The sequence below is a fragment of the Macaca fascicularis genome, chromosome 6 (genome assembly GCF_037993035.2).
Source record: "Macaca fascicularis isolate 582-1 chromosome 6, T2T-MFA8v1.1".
NCBI lineage: Eukaryota > Metazoa > Chordata > Mammalia > Primates > Cercopithecidae > Macaca > Macaca fascicularis.
Genome location: NC_088380.1, coordinates 133,297,467 through 133,317,623, shown reverse-complemented (window position 1 = coordinate 133,317,623; position 20,157 = coordinate 133,297,467). Strand labels below are relative to the sequence as shown.

The 20,157-nt window shown below is 45.4% G+C and overlaps 1 pseudogene; it reads left to right on the top strand.

Annotated features, from left to right (window-relative positions):
• Positions 1 to 1,516: 1,516 nt before the first annotated feature.
• Positions 1,517 to 2,837, top strand: LOC135971143 (uncharacterized; annotated as a pseudogene).
• The last annotated feature ends 17,320 nt before the right edge of the window (positions 2,838 to 20,157 follow it).

The window sequence follows — 20,157 nt, the reverse complement described above, 5'->3', positions numbered from 1 at the left end:
GTTTGTTGGCTTAACTGGTAACTTTTAAATATTTTGACATATGGTATGTGGGATCTCCATTTATCCTTCAGTTCCAAGCCCACTATTGTTATGGGTGGGTGCTTCACAGCCTGTGAAAGAGTGTAATAACAATTCTCTACTGGAAAGCAACCAATCTTTTTGCTGGTTGAACCTGAAAACACTTATACTATGTAAAACATTTCTTTTGCCATTGGGTTGCCTTTAGTGCTCACAGGTACGTCATGAGTGGTCACAGTATACCATGAGAGAGACACTCTCCCTGGTCTGTTTTCTTTTCCCAGTTTTTACCCATTTCTTCTCCCTTATAAACCCCAGGCTCCAACCTGTTGACATACACCACACAATAAGGGTCCTTGACACAGTGGCCCCTGGTTCCATTCTGGAAGGACGTCAGGCCTGAACATTCAGGTTTATCTGCAGCATCTACAAGCAGAAAACAAAACTTTCTCTTGCTAAAATTGTTTGCCTTTGATGGCATAAATTCTGGGGCCTTATGTTAAAAATTTGGGGGTGGAGGGTGTTACATAGGAAAGAAAAAAAATCCCTTTCTTTCACATTTGGTTATTAAAACTTAAAAACTTTTCATTATCTTTATGCAATTGACGTTTTATAAGTACCTGGTATCAAAAGAGTGAACAGATAACCTGCGGATTGGGAGAAAACATTTGCAAGCTGTGACTCCAACAGGGGACTAATATCCAGAATTTACAAAGGACTCAACAGAAAACCACAAACAATTTATTTAAAAAGTGTATAAATAGGCTGGGCGTGGTGGCTCACGCCTGTAATCCCAGCACTTTGGGAAGCCGAGGTGGGCAGATCACAAGGTCAGGAGTTCGAGACCAGCCTGGCCAATATGGTGAAACCCCCGTCTCTATTAAATGGGGGGTGAAACCCCTGTCTCTATACAAAAATTAGCTGAGCATGGTGGTGGGCGCCTGTAGTCCCAGCTACTCGGGAGGCTAAGGCAGAAGAATAGCTTGAACCCAGGAGCTGGAGGTTGCATTGAGCTGAGATGGCGCCACTGCACTCCAGCCTGGGCAACAGAACAAGACAAGACTCCATCTCTAAATAAAAAAATAGATAAATAAATAAATAAATATCAGGGCCCTTTCCTCTCAGATATCCCTCTCCCTACATAGAGAGAGCTGTTTCTCTTTCTCTTCCCTTCTGCCTACTAAACCTCTGCTCCTAAACTCCTTGTGTGTGTCTGTGTCCTAAACTTTCCTAGTGGAAGACGATGAACCCCAGGGTATATGTCCCAGACAACTAGCCACTTCTCACTTATAAGTGGGAGCTAATCCCAGCTACTCTGGAGGCTGAGGCAGAAGAATCGTTTGAACCTGGGAAGCGGAGGTTGCAGTGAGCCGAGATCATGCCACTGCACTCCAGCCTGGGCTACAGAGCGAGACTCCATCTCAAAAACAAAAAACAAAAAAACAAAACAAGTAAGTGGCGGCTAAATAATGTGTATACATGGACATAGAGTGTGGGATACTACACATGGGAGAGTTGGAAGACTGTGAGGATGGGAGGGGGAGGAATGATGAGAAGTTACTTAATGGGTACAAGTGACACTATTCGGGTGATGGTTACATTAAAAGTCCAGAAAATATATCCATGTAGCAAAACCTCACTTGTATCCCTTGAGTTGGAAAGTTGGAAGACTGGGAGGGTGGGAGAGGCAGGAAGGATGAGAAGTTACTTAATGGGTATAAGTTACACTATTCAGGTGACGGTTATATTAAAAGGCCAGACAATATACCCATGTAGCAAAACGTCACTTGTATCCCTTGAGTTTATACAAAAAAAGGAAAGGGGTCTCTCCTTGCGGCGCTGCACGAGAGCAGAGTACGAGGCTGCGGCGCAGGGAGTCACGGCGGGACAAACCTTTAGAAAGTTTCTTCCACTCTGACCGAGTATTGGTTGAAAGGAGTACTGCCGAAACTGTAACCAATGGAGGCATCATGCTTCCAGAGAAATCTCAAGGAAAGGTACTGCAAGCAACAGTAGTCGCTATTGGACCGGGTTCTAAAGGAAAGGGGAGAGATTCAACCAGTTAGCATGAAAGTTGAAGATAAAGTTCTTTTCCCAGAATATGGAGGCATCAAAGTAGGTGTAGGTGACAAGGCTTTTTTTTTTTTTTTTTTTTTTTTTTTTGAGGCAATCTCGCTCTGTCACCCAGGCTGGAGCGCAGTGGCGCGATCTCGACTCACTGCCACTTCCGTCTCCCGGTTTCAAGCGATTCTCCTGCCTCAGCCTCACGAGTAGCTGGGATTACAGGCACCTGCCACCACGCCCAGTTAATTGTTTTTGTATTTTTAGTAGAGACAAGGTTTCACCATGTTTGTTGGCCAGGCTGGTCTTGAATTCCTGACCTCAGGTGATTCGCCTGCCTCAGCCTCCCGAAGTACTAGGATTACAGGCGTGAGCCACTGTGCCCAGCCGGATTATTTCTTATTTAGAGATGGTGACATTCTTTTTTTTTTTTTTTTTTTTTGAGGTGGAGTCTCGCTCTGTCGCCCGGGCTGGAGTGCAGTGGCGCTATCTCGGCTCACTGCAAGCTCCACCTCCCGGGTTCACGCCATTCTCCTGCCTCAGCCTCCTGAGTAGCTGGGACTACAGGCGCCTACCACCACGCCTGGCTAATTTTTTGTATTTTTAGTAGAGATGGGGTTTCACCGTGTTAGCCAGGATGGTCTTGATCTCCTGATCTCATGACCCACCTGCCTCGTCCTCCCAAAGTGCTGGGATTACAGGTGTGAGCCACCATACCTGGCCGAGATGGTGACATTCTTGGAAAACATGTAGACTGAAATAAGTCACTACTGAAATGGCATCAATGTGAAGCTGCCTATTCCACTGAAGTTCTGAAATCTTTCATCATGTAAATACTTTCTATATCTCTCTTTTTTTTTTTTTTTTTTTTTTTGAGACGGAGTCTCCCTCTGTCGCCCAGGCTGGAGTGCAGTGGCGCGATCTCGGCTCACTGCAAGCTCCGCCTCCCGGGTTCACGCCATTCTCCTGCCTCAGCCTCCTGAGTAGCTGGGACTACAGGCGCCCACAACCGCGCCCGGCTAATTTTTTTTGTATTTTTAGTAGAGACGGGGTTTCACCGTGGTCTCGATCTCCTGACCTTGTGATCCGCCCGCCTCGGCCTCCCAAAGTGCTGGGATTACAGGCGTGAGCCACCGCGCCCGGCAATACTTTCTATATCTCTTATAATAAACTAATGATAACTAATGGAAAGAAAAGGAAAAAATGTGGTGGAAAATAATTGAAAACATACAGAGATTGCAAATTTTCTTTTTTTTAAGAGATAGGGTTTTGCTCTGTCGCTCAGGCTGGAGTGTAGTGGTGATCATGACTCACTGCAGCCTTGACCTCCTGAACTCAAGTAACCTCCCAACTCAGCCTCCCAAGTACCTGGGATCACACAGGTGTGCACCATCATGCCCAGCTAAGTTGCTTTTATTTTTTGTAGAGATGGGGGGCAGGTCTCTCTATGTTGCCCAGGCTGGTCTTGAACCCCTGGGCCTCCTCCCACCTCAGTCTCCCAAAGTGCTGGAATTACAGGCATTAGCCACCATGCCCAACTGTAAGCTTTGTGTATGTGTGTGTGTGTGTGTGTGGAGGAGGAGGGTGAGGTGGGGTGGTAGGTGGGACAGAGTCTTGCTCTGTAGCCCGGGCTGGAGTGCAGTGGCATGATCTCAGCTCACTGCAACCTCCGCCTCCTGGGTTCAAGCAATTCTCCTGCTTCAGCCTCCCAAGTAGCTGGGATTACAGGCTCACATGCCCCTTTTTTTTTTTTTTTTTTTTTGTAGTTTTACTAGAGACGGGGTTTCACTATTTTGGCCAGGCTGGTCTCAAACTCCTGACCTCAGGTGATCCACCTGTCCTCCAACTGTAAGGTTTTTTTTTTTTTTTGTTGTTGTTGTTGTTTTGTTTTGTTTTGTTTTGTTTTGTTTTTGAGATGGAGCAACCTCAGGATTTGGGCTCATCACAACCTTCACCTCCCAGATTCAAGCGAGTCTCCTGCCCCACCCTCCTCAGTAGCTGGGATTATAGGCATGTACCAGCACTCCTGGCTAATTTTGTATTTTTAGAAGAGACGGAGTTTCTCCATGTTGGTCAGGCTGGTCTCAAACTCCTGACCTCAGGTGATCTGCCCGCCTCGGCCTCCCAAAGTGTTGAGATTACAGACGTGAGCCACCGCACCTGGTCAATAAAAGGTATTTTAAAGAAATCTAGGCTCGGTGGCTCACGTCTGTAATCCCAGCACTTTGGGAGGCCGAGGCGGGCAGATCACCAGTTCAAGAGATACAGCCCATGCTGGCCAACATGGTGAAATCCCGTCCCTACTGAAAATATGAAAATTAGCCGGGCATCATGGTGGGTGCCTGTAGTCCCAGCTACTAGGGAGGCTGAGGCAGGAGAATCGCTTGAACCCAGGAGGCAGAGGTTGCACTGAGCCAAGATCACGCCACTGCACTCCAGCCTGGGTGACAGAGTGAGACTCTAAAAAAAAAAAAAGCTATGTTTGTTAGTTTCATTATTAACGGTAATTTTGGGGGGCTTTTTAAAAAGGTAAGGCCTGAGTTAGTCATTCACAGAGAGTCTGAAAAGGTTAATTAGAAACAGCTGGAGGCAGGTAATGACCTTAAAACCCTAAACAGCACCCAGAGCAGAAGGTGAGCACCCTCTGGATCACCCCTGGGCATGCAGCAGGCAATGGTCCTCGTGTCAGCTTGGGACCACAGATTCCTTCACCAGCAACTACAGCTACTGTGTGTGGATCCATACCACCCAAGACAGCACCATCCCAGAGACATGTGACCAAAATGGTCAGAGTAAGTGCCCCGAGGCAGGTATTAGGAGAAAGTGTGGAGGTGAGGGAGTCAGACGCCAAGGAAGAAAAGAATGAGGACTGTACAATTAGGGCAGAGGAAAAGGGTTTTGGATCAACTTCAGAGGTTTTAGTCATTGCCTAAAGGTGAGCTTTACATTCTGCTTATAGAATGTTGCTTGGCCAAACTAGATGCTTTGGAATGTTTCAGAATGGAACACATCAGAGAGGATAAAGAGTTTAAAGGGGGTTGATGTCAATGTCACAAAACAAGATAGAACTGAACAGAGACAGGTGTCTGACCAACCCCCAACCCCCTCAAAAAATTAGATTCAATGATTTGAGAGAACAGATTGATTCAGTAACACCTAATAAGTCTTAACAATTGGTGTTTATGGCTGGGCGTGGTAGCTCACGCCTGTAATCTCAACACTTCAAGAGGCCAAAGTGGGCGGATCACCTGAGGTCGCGAGTTTGAAACCAGCCTGACCAACATGGAGAAACCCCGTCTCTACTAAAAATACAAAATTAGCTGGGTGTGGTGGCACATGCCTGTAATCCCAGCTACTGGGGAGGTGAAGCAGAATTGCTTGAACCTGGGAGGTGGAGGTTGCAGTGAGCCAAGATTGCGCCATTGCACTCCAGCCTGGGCAACAAGAGCAAAACTCCATCTCAAACAAAACAAAACAACAACAACAATAAAACAAACAAAAAAATTGGTGTTATATAGTTTAAAACTCCTAAACTCAGCTTGGCAGCTGATATACAGGATCAAAGCAGTGGAGACACTGGATGTCTGAAATTTTTTTTTTTTTTTTTTTGAGACGGGGTTTTGCTCTGTCGCCCAGGCTGGACTACAGTGGTGCTGATCCTGCAATCTCCCTGCAACCTCTGCCTCCCGGTTTTAAGTGATTATCGTGCCTCAGCCTCCCAAGTAGCTGGGGCTACAGGTGCCTGCTACCACGCCTGTCTAATTTTTGTATTTTTAGTAGAGACGGAGTTTCACCATGTTGGCCAGACTGGCCTTGAACTTCTAACCTCAGGTGATCCACCCGCCTCGGTCTCCCAAAGTGCTGGGATTACAGGCATGAGCCACCACGCTCAGCCTGGATATCTGCATTTAAAGGTAACTAATATAATGCTTTTTGGCCTGTAATCCCAGCACTTTGGGAGGCTGACGCTGGAGGACTGCTTGAGCTCAGGAGTTGGAGAGCAGCCTGAGCAACATAGCAAGGCCTCATCTCTACTAAAAATAATAAATAAATAAATTCAAATAAATTTAGCCGAGCGTGGTGGTGCACACCTGTAGTTCCAGCTACTCAGGACACTGAGGTAGGAGAATCGCTTGAACCCGGGAGATGGAGGTTCTAGTGAGCGGAGGTCGCCTCCCAAAGTGCTGGGATTACCTGTAATCCTGGCTACTTTGGAGGCTGAGGCACGAGAATCGCTTGAACCGGGAGGTGGAGGTTGCAGCGAGCCAAGATTGTGCCCCTGCACTCCAGCCTGGGTATCGGAGTGAAACTCTGTCTCTATAATAATAATAATAATAATCGGCCGGGCGCGGGGGCTCGCGCCTGTAATCCCAGCACTTGGAGAAGCCGAGGCAGGCGGATTACCTGGGATCGGCAGTTTGAGACCTACCTGGCCAACGTGGTGAAACCCCATCTCTACCAAAAATACAAAAATTAGCCGTTCGTGGTGGTGGGTGCCTGTAATCCCAGGTACTCAGAAGGCTGAGGCAGGAGAACTCCATCTCAAAATAAATAAATAAATAGATAAAGGCAGAGCTAATTTATCTTTTGTAATAGTACATACCTATGTAAAATACTCTGTAGGAAGAGGTGTCCTTTTTGTGTCTTAGTTTACATTCCAAAAGCTTTTCACATTCAAATGGATGTGCTACACTATTCAAAAGATACACATCTCATTTGGTAAATGCATAGGGAAAGCAAACAGCATCTTTAGGGCATGCCAAAACCTCCCAGGTATGTATCAGCTCCATCACTGACTGCTTTGACACTTTATTTTGGCAATTGGAACTTGTATATTTTCATAATAAACAATTTAACTGTTTGTTTCTCAACCACTTAAAGCAAGGTGAAATGGTCTCCTCCCAAAGCTCAAAAATCTAATCGGCAGAAACAAATTCACAGAATTGTCTTTTGTTCTGAAACAAAAGGAAGCAGGGCCAACTCTGCAAATAGTGAGGATCTACTATATAAACTATTACAGTTGTGATATCCAGCGAAAATTCTAGAAGAATATTGGATAGGTTTCACATTGCTAAATAGTTGGAATCCTTTTAGTTCCTTAATCAAATCCACTTAGCATCAGATCCTTAGGATATTCAAGGGAATTACCCAAAGGGAACAGAACAACAAAAGTAGGCTATTTAAGGTGATACTTAGTGACAGTATCAATTCCTCTAAACTCTTCAAAAATGGATTATTGATTTAAAACATCAGAGATGTATTCTTTTCTGTTCTAGGAATGTCCAGAAGAGATGAGCAACCTACAACTGGAATAGATAAAAGTTGCTTTTGACAGCAGGTGAACTTGTTAAAAAAAAAAAGATAAAAGTTGCAGTTTTATGAATTTTTTCAAAGGATTTGTGTGTTAAGGTGTATACTTTTCAGACTCCAGTAGCCAAAAGATACTTGTATCTGACAGTTAAATGAATTTGCTTTAGAAAAAAAAAGTAATAGATCTTCCAGGAAACCTTTCTTTCCTTTCTTTCTTTCTTTTCTCTTTTTTTTTTTTTTTTTTTGAGGCAAAGTCTTGCTCTGTCGCCCGGGCTGGAGTGCAGTGGCACGATCGATCTCGGCTCACTACAAGCTCTGCCCCCCAAGTTCATGCCATTCTTCTGCCTCAGCAGCTGGGACTACAGGCGCTGGCCACCACGCACAGCTATTTTTTTTTTTTTTTTTTTTTTTTTGTACTTTTAGTAGAGACGGGGTTTCACTGTGTTAGCCAGGATGGTCTCGATCTCCTGACCTCGTGATCCGCCCGCCTCGGCCTCCCAAAGTGCTGGGATTATAGGCGTGAGCCACCGCGCCCAGCCTGTTCTTTTCTTAACAAGGTCAATTTTTTAAAATACTGGAAACAGAGAAAACCACAACAATGTGCAGGGAATCTTTGAGGTACTGCAAGTGGAACGAATGGCTCTCCCAGAGGTTACTTTTCATCGGAATGTATATCCCATTAGGGGTGATACCTCAGCAGGGTAATGTGCTTAGCATCACTCAGGCAGGAATCTTGTTGGCCATAAACATTTCAGAAATACACATCTAAGCCAGCCTTGACCAGAAGCCAAGACAATACACTAATCCACTTGGACAGCTGAGAGGTTGAAGTTGGGTCAGAGATAAGCAGCACCGGCTGAATACTCATAGCTCACCTACAACCTGACAAGCCCAGGCATGGGGGTGTGCAGTTGGTACAGGTGTTCTTGTTGAGCTGGCTGAAGGCTTAAAAACCCCATAATCCAAACTCTGTTACTGTAACTACACTTATCCCTGACACTTCATATTTGTCAAAAAGAATAAATTTTCTAAATTCATGCAAAATGGCAGAAATAAAATCCTCAGTGCTTTAAAATAATGTTAAGTTTCTTCTGGGTTTTCTTTTCTATTTATTTATTTATTGCCATGATCTTCATTAACATATGGGTTTTCTTTCTTTGGTTCGTTCGTTCTTTCTTTCTTTCTCTTTTCTTTCTTTTTTTTTTTTTTTCCTTTTTTTTTGAGACAGAGTCTCGCTCTGTCACCCAGCCTGGAGTGCAGTGGTGCAATCTTGGCTCACTGCAACCTCTGCCTCTGATGTTCAAGCAATTCTCCTGTCTCCACCTCCTGAGTTGCTGGAAATACAGACACACACCACCACATCTGGCTAATTTTTGTATTTTTAGTAGAGATGGAGTTTCACAATATTGGCTAGGCTGGTCTCGAACTCTTGACCTCAGGTGATCCACCCGCCTCGGCCTCCCAAAGTGCTGGAATTACAGGCATGAGCCACTGCACCTGGCCGACATGGGTTTTCATTTCATTTATTCAGTAAGTATTTATTTAGTGCCTCCTATGTGTCAGGGTTTTCCTTATGGGTTAAGCCAAACAGGGAAGAGAGCTGCTAACACTGGCCGTAACATGAAATTATAATTTAGATAGAACACTTTTGTGCCGTCAAAATAGTAATGCAGCTGGGCATAGTGGCTCACGCCTGTAATCCCAGCATTTTGAGAGGCTGAGGTGAGCAGATCACTTGAGGTCAGGAGTTTGAGACCAACCTGGCCAACATGGTAAAACCCTGTCTCTACTAAAAATACAAAAAAATTAGCTGGGCATGGTGGTGCGTGCCTGTAATCCCAGCTACTTGGGAGGCTGAGGCAGGAGGATCGCTTGAACCCAGGAGGCACAGTTTGCAGTGAGCCAGGATCGTGCCATTGCACTCCAGCCAGGGCAACAAGAGTGAAACTCCATCTCAAAACACACACACACACACACACACAATAGTAATGGATTTGAAAATTCAAATATTATGATTATTAAATAGTTTAATATCTTCTATTTACTCTTTATCTCTAGTGTAGCAGCCAGCATGCTTTCTGTTAGAAATGACAGAAACTCAAAATAGTCTGAGCATAAAAGAGTTTATTGGCTCGTGTAACTGGTAAATTCAGGGTGTGACTGGTTTCAGGATGACAGATACAGGTTCTCAAATGAGCTTCTTAGGTCTTTCAGCTTAGTTTTTTTCATTGTTCTGGACTTCCTCTCTTCTCTGTAGGTGGGCTTTTTCCACCTGGCAGGGGAATTATCAGATAATATTCCTCAGCTAACATCTGTCCCACCTCTGTAATGCAAAAAGCAAAGCACTTTCTCATCCATCTCCAAATGTAAATCCTGGGCAAAACTCTAATTGCCCTGACTTGGGATGCATGCCCTTGTCTGGAACACTCGCTAAAGCCAGATAAATAAGACATTAGAACGTCTGGAATACCATGTGCCCACTACAGAGCAGGGTCCTGATTTAGAAAACCCATCAGAACCACATGATTGCATTGCTGTGAGACAGAAGCAGCTCCTCAAAGAAAGAAGAGCTTTGGCCGGGCGCGGTGGCTCAAGCCTGTAATCCCAGCACTTTGGGAGGCCGAGGCGGGCGGATCACAAGGTCAGGAGATCGAGACCACAGTGAAACCCCGTCTCTACTAAAAATACAAAAAATTAGCCGGGCGCGGTGGCGGGCGCCTGTAGTCCCAGCTACTCAGGAGGCTGAGGCAGGAGAATGGCGGGAACCCGGGAGGCGGAGCTTGCAGTGAGCCGAGATCGCGCCACTGCACTCCAGCCTGGGCAACAGCGTGAGACTCCGTCTCAAAAAAAAAAAAAAAAAAAAAAAAAAAAAAAAAAAAAAGAAAGAAGAGCTTTGTGAACAAAGGCAAAAGACACTGCCCTTACTTTATTTTTATTTTTATTTTTTTGAGACAGAGTCTCACTCTGTCGCCCAGGCTGGAGTGCAGTGGCATGATCTCAGCTCACTGCAACCTCCAGCTCCTGGGTTCAAGCAATTCTCCTGTCTTAGCCTCCCGAGTAGCTGGGACTACAGGCACATGCCACCATGCCCAGCTAATTTTTGTATTTTTGGTAGAAACGGGGTTTCACCATATTGTTTAGGCTGGTGGTCTCAAACTCCTCACCTCTGGTAATCCACTTGCCTTAGCCTCCTAAAGTGCTGGGATTACAGGTGTGAGTCACCGCGCCCAGTCTGCCCTTAGTTTTTGGTTCAGCCATGTTCCCCCGAGTTTTTTTTTTTTTCTTTTTTTGAGAGGGAGTCTCACTCTGTTGCCCAGGCTGGAGGGCAGTGGCGCAGTCTCGGCTCACTGCAACCTCTGCCTCCCGAGTTTAAGTGATTCTCTTGCCTCAGCCTGCCGAATAGCTGGGACTACAGGCGCCCGCCACCAAGCTTGGCTAATATTTTGTATTTTAGTAGAGACGGGGTTTCACTGTGTTGCCCACGCTGGTCTCAAACTCCTGAGCTCAGACAATCCACCCTCCTCAGCCTCCCAAAGTGCTAGGATTACATGCGTGAGCCACCGCCTCCAGCCTGTTCCCCCAAGTTTTTGAGTAATCTGATTATATTTCTAGCTCAGTGGTTCTTAAACATGAACACATATTAGAATCATCTAGGCTGTTAAAATGCCAATTGCTGGGACCCACCACAGAGTTTCTGATTCAGTAGGACTGTTTCCAGGTGGTGCCAAGGCTGCTGGTCTGAGGACTATACTTTGAAAACTACTGTTGTAGGATTTTATTTTTAAAATTACCAAAGAACTTCTTATTCAAATGAACAACAGTCCTGGATAAATTTCACAGGTAAATGCTTTCAAATCTTCAAGGAACATGTCATGTTGATTAACTTTGTGGTCTTGGGCAAGTTACTTAACCGCCCTGTCAGTGTTTTTTTTCTTGTGTAGATGGAAATAATGATACTTACATAGTTGTTGCAGATATTAGATGAATCAATGTATATAACATACCTAGAAGGGTTCCTGGTACATAGTATTTACAAATATTTGCAAGTATTTATTTATCTTATTTATTTTTTGAGACAGGGTCTGGCTTTGTTGCCCAGGCTGGAGTGCAGTGGTGCAATCTCAGCTCACTGCATCCTCCACCTCCTGGGCTCAAGCCATCCTCCCACCTCAGCCCCATGAGTAGCTGGGACTACGGCACGCGCCATCACGCCCAGCTAGTTTTTTTGTATTTTTTATAGAGACAAGGTTTTGCCATGTTGCGCAGACTAGTCTTAAACTCCTGAGTCCAAGCAATCTGCCAGCCTCATCCTCCCAAAAGGCTGGGATGATGCGCATGAACCACCACGCCCAGACTCCAAGTATTTAAACTGCTCCAGAGAACAGAGAGGGAAGAAAATCATCCAAACTATTTACAATGGAATCAAAATTTAGATACTAAATCCTAAAAAGGATTATACACGCCAATCTCACTTATAAATTATTCATGAAAAATTCTAAATATTGGCAAATAGAATGCGGCTGTATATTAAAAGAATACAGTAACACCACCAAATGAATTTTATTCCAAGAATGGGAGGATGGCTGAACGTTAGGAAATCTATAAATGTAGTTACTTTAGTAATCAATCTGATGCAAAAAATAATATTATCATTTCAAATACTGAAAAGGCAATCAACATTGACTCCCGGTGAAATTTTTAAGGAAAAGTAGAATAGATGGGGAGTAGACATTTGTGGTTTCTATTCTTGCCTACTTAGCATCAGCACGCTATTCTGGAGTAGAGAGTTTGTATGAATCTTCGTAGAATGGGCTCCCACTGGAAAGCCAGGCACTTACTTTTCCTGACCCTGGGTGCCACAGTGCTGGTTCTGGCCCAAACTTGGCTAAGCAGAGACCCTTCCCTGGGACTCTGAGTCAGGAGCAGGTAATGCACAGAAGTAGGGTGGGTTAGAATCCAGTCTGGTGGTGGCAGCAGTACCAGTGTTCAGGGTCTGCAGGGGCAGCAAGAGGCATCTCAACTTGACTCCTCCTGAGGCATAGTTTTGGCTGAAGTCTGCTTTTTTTCTTTTGGAAGAGATCAAATTTTATTTTATTTTAAAAAGATTAGTATGGGCCAGGCATGGTGGCTCACGCCTGTAATCCCAGCACTTTGGGAGGCTGAGGTATGTGGATCTCTTGAGGCCAGGAGTTGGAGACCAGTCTGGCCACCAAGACGAAACCCCATCTCTACTAAAAACACAAATATTAGCCAGGCATGGTAGCACAGGCCTGTAAGCCCAGCTACTCGGGAGGCTGAGGCAGGAGAATTGCTTGAACCCAGGAGATGGAGTTTGGAGGTTGCAGTGGGTTGAGATAGCACCACTGCACCCCAGACTGGGCTACAGAGTGAGACAGAATAAATAAATAAATAAATAAATAAATAAATAAATAATAAATTAGTATGAATGTATCTTGTTAAGGTGGAAAAAAGCATTCTACGCAGAGGAAATAGAATGCATTAGGTTTATCGTGATCACCTAAGGGATAAAACTAGAAACAGTGTATAGATGCTATAGGAGGTCAAAGAAAATTGGCAACACCATTACTGACATTTAGACAGACAGAGGTTGGATAGGTGGTCACTTGGAAGAAACATTAAAGTGCAGACTTCCATATCAGATAGGTACTTGGACAGGATGAATTCATGCTATTTGCAAATATCTGAGAGTCTTACTGGATGTTTCCCAGTCCAGGGAACACACAAAACTCCCAAATGCCAACAAAGTCTTAATCTGTTGCCCAGGCTGGAGTGCAATGGCGTGATCTTGGCTCACTGCAACCTCTGCCTCCCGGGTTCAAGCTGTTCTCCCACCTCAGCCTCCCAAGTAGCTGGGATTACAGGTGCGTACCACCACGCCCAGCTAATTTTTGTACTTTTCATAGTGACGGGGTTTCTTCATATTGGCCTGGCTGGTCTCAAACTCCTGGCCTTAGGTGATCCACCCACCTCAGCCTCCCAAAGTGCTGGGATTACAGGTGTGAGCCACTGTGCCCAGCCTGAAATCAATAATTTTTATTAGAATAAGATGAATCTCTTCTTGACCTGATTTTATTTTATTATTATTATTATTTTAAGAGATGAGGCTTTACCATGTTGGCTAACCTGGTCTAGAACTCCTGGCCTCAGGTGATCTACCTGCCTTGGCCTCCCAAAATGCTGGAATTACAGGTGTAAGCCACCACACCCGGCCCTGACCTGATTTTAAAAGTGTGTTTCTGGGCCGGGCATGGTGGCTCACACCTTAGGACTTTGGGAGACCAAGGTGGGTGGATCACCTGAGGTCAAGAGTTTGAGACCAGCCTGACCAACATGGCAAAACCTGGTCTCTACTAAAAATATAAAATTAACAGGGTGTGGTGGTGCACACCTGTAATCCCAGCCACTTGAGAGGCTGAGGCAGGAGAATCACTTGAACCCAGGAGGCCGAGGTTGCAGTGAGCTGAGATGGCACCATTGCACTCCAGCCTAGGCAACAAGAGTAAAATTCCATGTCAAGAAAAAAAAAAAAAGGGTGTGTCTCAGCCAGGTGTGGTGGCTCACACCTATAATCCTAGCACTTTGGGAGGTTGAGGCAGGCAGATTGCTTGAGCTGAGGAGTTTGAGAGCAGCCTGGGCAACATGGCAAAGCCCCATCTCCACCAAAAAAAAAAAAAAATTAGCCAGGCATGGTGGTACATGCCCATAATCCTAGCTGCTCAGGAGGCTGAGGCAGGAGGATTGATTGAGTCCAGGAGATCAAGGCTGCAGTGAGTTGTGATCATGCCACTGCACTCCGGCCGGGGTGACAGAGCAAGACACTGGGAAAAAAAAAAAAGAAGTGTGTATCTCAAACCAACCAAGGGGCAACATTATATTTAACGGGTAAATGCCAGAAACATTCCCCAGAAACATTCCCATTATTACCAGCAAACAAGACAAGGGTGAGCTCCATGATCATCTCCCACAGGAGTCTATAGATCTTTTTCTTTTTTGTTGGGGGAGAATGTGGCAGGGAACAACTTTTATTTCACTAAAACCTTGTGAATATAAACATGAGCAAAGTAAGTTGAGTGGCCAGTAAAATGCCTGAATCAAGTCAAGGAGAATTTACCATAAACCTAGTCAAAGGAGCTGCAGCAGAACTTGATAATATATCTGAAAGAGATGAACACATGATCATACCCTTTTCTCAGTGGTTTATTTCTGGGGATCCAGTCTAAGAAAACAATCAGGCTGGGAACAAAGACTTGTATGTAAAGGGAAGAAAATTTGCACCTGGCCTCAATAGAGGACAAGCAGTCTCTTAAGTAGGAAGCTGTTTTTTCTTCTTCTCCTACTTCCCTCCTCATTCTCTCCTATTCCCTTCTTTCTTCTTCCTCCTCTTCCTCTTTTTCTTCCTCCTCCTCCTTTCTCTCCCATTCCCCAATATCTGCTTTTATTTTATTTTATTTTTTTAAGACAGAATCTCTCTCTGTCACCCAGGCTGGTGTACAGGGCACGATCTTGGCTTACTGCAACCTCTGCCTTCCAGGTTCAAACAATTCTCCTGGCTCAGCCTCCCAAGTAGCTGGGATTACAGGTACGCACCACCATGCCCGGCTAATTTTTGTATTTTTAGTAAAGACAGGTTTCTCCATGTTGGCCAGGCTGCTCTCGAACTCCAGACCTCAGGTGATCCGCCTGCCTCGACCTCCCAAAGTGCTGGGATTACAGGCATGAACCATTGCACCTGGCCCCCTGCTTTTAATTTTGTCATACCTTAATATGCCCTTTGATTATAAGAAAGAAGGTCCTGGGCCAGCCCTGGGATAGATTGGGAAAAAGTTAGGTAAGTGCCTCTGAATAACAAATGGGGGCCAGGCGCGGTGGCTCATGCCTGTAATTCCAACACTTTGGGAGGCTGAGGCGGGTGGATCACGAGGTCAGGAGACCGAGACCATCCTGGCTAACACGGTGAAACCCCGTCTCTACTAAAAATACAAAAAATTAGCCGGGTGTGGTGGCGGGCGCTGTAGTCTCAGCTACTCGGGAGGTTGAGGCAGGAGAATGGCATGAACCTGGGAGGCAGAGCTTGCAGTGAGCCAAGATAGCACCACTGCACTCCAGCCTGGGCGACAGAGCGAGACTCCGTCTCAACAACAACAACAAAAAACAAAAACCAAAACCAACAAACACAAATGGGAATTTTCAGATTCTGCTTTGACGCGTCAAGTGGTGGAGGCCCTTGAACTAAGAATCAAGAGAAGATTGGAGAAAACCTCTCAGGATAAGAAGGTGGACCCCAGTATCATGGAAGCAACTGGGAGCTTTGGCAAGGGATAAAAAATAGCAAGTTCCCTGTGGCCGAGAAAGATTCATGAACTGGAGGGCCAGCGATGATTGATCAGCCCAATTTTTTTTTTTTTTTTTTGCAAGCAATTAAATTCTAGTTTCCCCAGAATTTCCATGAAAATCTATAGCACATAAAAGCCTAAAGATGGTGATGTCTGGAGCTTGTGCTCATGTTGGAAGTGAAAGGTGGGGGAAATAGGCACACATAAAGACCATCTGGAGAAGACCTGAAAACATGAGTAGAAGAAATTGGTGCTGAGGTGACAGAGACCATCCTGGAGAACTTCTGGATGAGTGCTGGACTTTCTGCACTTACGTGGGGTCACAATATATGTATTTTCTTAGGATGGTGAAGGAAAAGGGTAAATCAGAAGGCCAGGGAATTTAGGAACAATCCAATTACTTTTATGCGAGAGTGCTTAGGGCCGCATTATTTATATCCAGAATAATCTACCCTCAGAAGGACCTGAAACTCTATTATCCAATTCAGAATTCTCAAACTCACTGTCTGCCCCAGCTGGGGGAGGCAGAAAGAGCTGGTCCAGTCCCAGCTCCAGGCCCCTTCTGGCCTACCCACTTTCTTCTCCAACTCTCAGCTCTTTCCTGGCCATGGGACAGACAAGTGTGCATCTGTGGGAACTTCTCATCCATGTGTCCAAACTCCACCTAAATTCCTGCCCACCCCTTGGACCCAGAAGCAAGCTCATCAGCGGTGTGGTCCATTCTCAGGAGAATGGACCAGGGAGGGGCTCCATGAAGGTCCAGAAAGTGAGCTTCTTATGGCAATTTGGTAGAAAATTCCAGGGTATCCAGAACACCCTTGAAGGGGAAACTGGACTACAGGGCCTTGAAAATGCTTTGCTCAGCTGGGCATGGTGGCTCATGCCTGTAATCCCAGCACTTTGGGAGGTTGAGGTGGGCGGATTGCCTGAGCTCAGGAGTTCAAGACCAGCCTGGGCAACATGGCAAAACCCCATCTCAATTTTAAAAAATACAAAAAATTAGCCAGGTGTGGTGGTGCATGCCTGTAATCCCAGCTACTCAGGAGGCCGAGGCACGAGAATCGCTTGAACCCGGGTGGCAGAGGCTGCAATGAGCTGAGATTGCACCACTGCACTCCAGCCTGGGCAACAGAAGGAGACACACACACATGCGCGCGTGCACGCACACATGCACACACACACACACAAAGAAAGAAAGAAAATGCTTTCCTCTTTGGGACGGGGCATGGACTTTGGGAGGAAGTCTCATTCAAGAAGTGGATCAAATCCAAAAGAGCTTTATAAAGATAACCTTAGCCTTGTTTTCCCTGTGATTTCAGAAGTCTTGTTAAGGTACAAGGATATTTGAATACATGTCCCCCCATATACCTTAGGGACATACATACTAGAATTTAGCTTGCTGTGTGGGGGACTGGCTGTGTGATTGGGTCTGTAAAAGCAAATAAGGAGGGCATTAGCCTAAGGGTATCTGGAACTGGAACATTTCTTGTAGCTAACAAAACAAAATAAAAACCAAAGCGAGGCTTCGCCAGTCACAAACAGTTAACCAGCTGATTTGTCATACAACTCGGGACCTCCCATGGGAGCATACCCAAATAAGGCAAATGCTCCATCACACCATGCCCAAATATGGCAAACATCTAGCTGAAATCAATCAGGTAATTTCTTCACTTTGTTTCAGTGTTAGTTGCTCATACTGCTGGAACAGACCTCTTCTGGTTTTGAGTGATGCCCAATTCATAAATCTTTCTTTGATCAAGTAAACTCTATTAAATTTAATGTGTCTAAAGGTTTTCTTTTTTCTTTCTTCTTTTTTTTTTTTTTTTGGAGACAGAGTCTTGCTCTGTTGCCCAGGTTGGAGTGTAGTGGCACAATCTCGGACTCATTGCAATTCCTCTGCCTTCTGGGTTCAAACAATTCTCCTGCCTTAGCCTCCTGAGTAGCTGGGACTATAGGCATGTGCCACCACACTTGGCTAATTTTTTGTATTTTTAGTAGAGACGGGGTTTCACCATGTTGGTCAGGCTGGTCTTCAACTCCTGACCTTGTGATGCGCCTGCCTCAGCCTCCCAAAGTGCTGGGATTACAGGTGTGAGCCACCATACCCAGCTGGTTTTCTTTTGACAAATCTAAAAGACTCTCCAATTAGAAGTTCAAGCCGTGTGACTGACCAGACCATAGTGGGCATTTCTCCTCCCTCTGGCTGCAGGGACAGCAGCATGGGGGGTTCCTTCTTTAGCGCAACCATCTCTGGATGTGGATGTCCCCAGGGCAAGAGCAAGGGGCATGATGGGAATGAGGTACACAGAGGCTGAGCATCTGAGTTTGGGCTCTGGCATAAGCAAGCAGGAATTCCCCTGAAATGAAGAAGTGCTTTGGGTGATTCCTAACATATTAGGGGAGATGGCCCAAGGGATATACACTGAACTTGCTGATAATCTCAGGATATTCCAGCGGAAGGCATTGCTTGCACCTCAAATTATCATACGAGACACTTCCATTATTATTATTATTATTATTTTATTTTATTTTATTATTATTATTTTTCTAGATGGAGTCTCACTCTGTTGCCCAGGCTAGAGTGCAGTGGTGTGATCTCAGCTCACTACAACCTCCGCCTCCAGGGTTCAAGTGATTCTTGTGTCTCAGCCTTCTGAGTAGCTGGGATTGCAGATGTGTGCCACCATACCCAGTTAATTTTTGTATTTTTAGTAGAGATGGGGTTTCACCATGTTGGCCAGGCTGGTCTTCAACTCCTGACCTCAGGTGATCTGCCCTCCTCGGCCTCCCAAAGTGCTGGGATTACAGGTGTGAAGCACCGCATCCAGCCACTTCCATTACATTTTGAGGAGACTAGAACATTTACACTATTGCCCTGAAATCCTAAAATCTTCACACTGGACATTAGGAATAACCTTAAAAATCATCTTATTAAAGTCACACCTTATGTTTAAATTTCCTTGCCAAGGGTCATCCAGCCTGTTTCAACAGATTTGGAGACTGGGATTCACTATATTCTGTAGCATCTCATTTTATGTTTGGAAAACATTAATGAAATGATATTTTGAAAATTAAACCTGGCCGGGCACCGTGGCTCATGCTTTAATCCCAGCACTTTGGGAGGCCGATGAGGGTGGATCACCTGAGGTCAGGAGTTTGAGACCAGCCTGGCCAATGTGGCCAAACCTTGTCTCTACTAAAAATTACAAAAATTAGCTGGGTGTGGTGGCATGTGCCTGTAATCCCAGCTACTTGGGAAGCTGAGGCATGAGAACTGCTTGAACCCAGGAGGCAGAAGTTGCAGTGAGCTGAGATCCCACCACTGTACTCCAGCCTGAGCAACAGAGCAGACTCCATCTCCAAAAAACAAGAAAAAAGAAAAAAAAAAAAAAAAAGAAAGAAAATTAAACCTAAATTTGTCCCTGTAATGTGCCCCCTTTGGTCTAGGTTCTAGATCCCGAGGCAATGCAGGCTAAGTCTAGTCTGTTTCCCACAAAATACCCTTCACAAATGGAAAGACAGCCAGCATAACTGAGATGTCTCTCTTCAGGTTAGTTTTTTCAACTGTTCCTTGCTTGACATGTGTCAAGGCCCTTCCATCTCCTGATTTCTCTCCGTGAGCATTTTGAAGTTGTGTTTTTTGGGAGGTTTTTTTTTCTGTTCTTTTCTTTCTTTTTTTTTTTTTTTTGAGTTAGGGTCTCACCGTGTCACCTAGGCTAGAGTGTGGTGGCGCAATCTTGGTTCACTGCAACCTCCGCTTCCCAGGAGGTTGCAGTGTTTCTCAGGCCTCAGCATCCTGAGTAGCTGGGACTAGAGGTGCGAGCCACCAATGCCAGCTAATTTTTTGTATTTTTGTAGACAAGGTTTCACCATGTTGCCCAGGCTGGTCTCAAACTCTTGGGCTCAAAGCAATCTACACACCTCAGCCTCCCAAAGTGCTGGGGTTATAGACATGAGCCACTGTGTCTGGCCTGAAGTTATATCTTTTTAAAAATAGTTATCTGGGTCAGACACGATGGCTCACACCTGTAATCCCAGCACTTTGGGAGGCTGAGATGGACGGATCACCTGAGGTTGGGAGTTCCAGACCAGCCTGACCAACATGGAGAAACTCTGTCTCTACTAAAAATACAAAAATTCGCCAGGCGTGGTGGTGCATGCCTGTAATCCCAGCTACTCCGGAGGCTGAGCAGGAGAATCGCTTGAACCCAGGAGGTGGAGGTTCCAGTGAACCAAGCACTGCACTCCAGCCTGGGCAACAAGAGCAAAACTCTGTCTCCAAAAAATAAAAAAGTAAAAAAAATAGGCCGGGCGTGGTGGCTCACGCCTGTAATCCCAGCACTTTGGGAGGCCGAGGTGGGCGGATCACAAGGTCAGGAGATCGAGACCATGGTGAAACCCCGTCTCTACTAAA